Raw genomic sequence first — 878 nt, forward strand, 5'->3', positions numbered from 1 at the left:
GTAGCATCTAGACTCTGCTTAATCCGTCCTCAATAAAGCTGACATAATGATCCTAAGCCGCCTTTCTACAAATTCATTCAGGGATTCAAAACTTTTTCCTTCTCTCCCTCTCTCTCTCTGTTTCTCTCTCTCTCTTTCTCTCTCTCTGTGCGATTTGCACATTCTCTCCGGATCTGGACCGACTGACTGCCAACCTCAAGCGTGGAGCTTTCTGAAGGGATAGTGAGTATGCAACAACTCCGTATGCTGCATGCGTAACCAACACCTGTTTTGGCACTTTACGCACTTAACGTCGGCGCTGCGGCGCGAATTGCGCGCTTTTACGCACGGAGCGCCTTGGAGCTGCTCAAGTGTCTTGCGTGTGGAAGTGTGCACGCCGCGGAGCCGGGGCTTGTGTGATGATCTTTGCAGGAGTAGTTCAGGCGTTTTTTTAAAATATTATTTGTTTGTTTTTTGTTTGTGTCTTAACTTGACGTTTTGTGTGTCAAGTTAAGTGTGTGTGTGTGTGTGTGTAGGGGGTGGGAGGTGGAGGTGGAGGTGGGGCAGCATGTTGGATCAAACCTGTCCACTGTGCTGCTTGCACGAAACCCAGGAGGACTAATTCCAAGTGGCACTTGAATTGGCCCCATTGCAAAGCTCTGTGGACTGGAAGTAAAGGCCGGTATTTTCATGCTGGTGTTAAAACCAACCTTCTAGCCTATAACCTCTCTCTCTCTCTTTTTCTCTCCCTCTCCTTCTCTCTCTCTCTCTCTTACACACACACACACCCACACACACATCCACACACACACACACACACACACACACACACACACACGACTTCTTGGATGTGTCTTATTATTTGTGCGCAACTCTGTTTAAGGAAATAAGTTTCTGCA

Source organism: Poecilia latipinna, unplaced genomic scaffold (assembly GCF_001443285.1).
Source record: "Poecilia latipinna isolate Pla-1442-1.1 unplaced genomic scaffold, P_latipinna-1.0 Scaffold33, whole genome shotgun sequence".
NCBI classification, from domain to species: domain Eukaryota; kingdom Metazoa; phylum Chordata; class Actinopteri; order Cyprinodontiformes; family Poeciliidae; genus Poecilia; species Poecilia latipinna.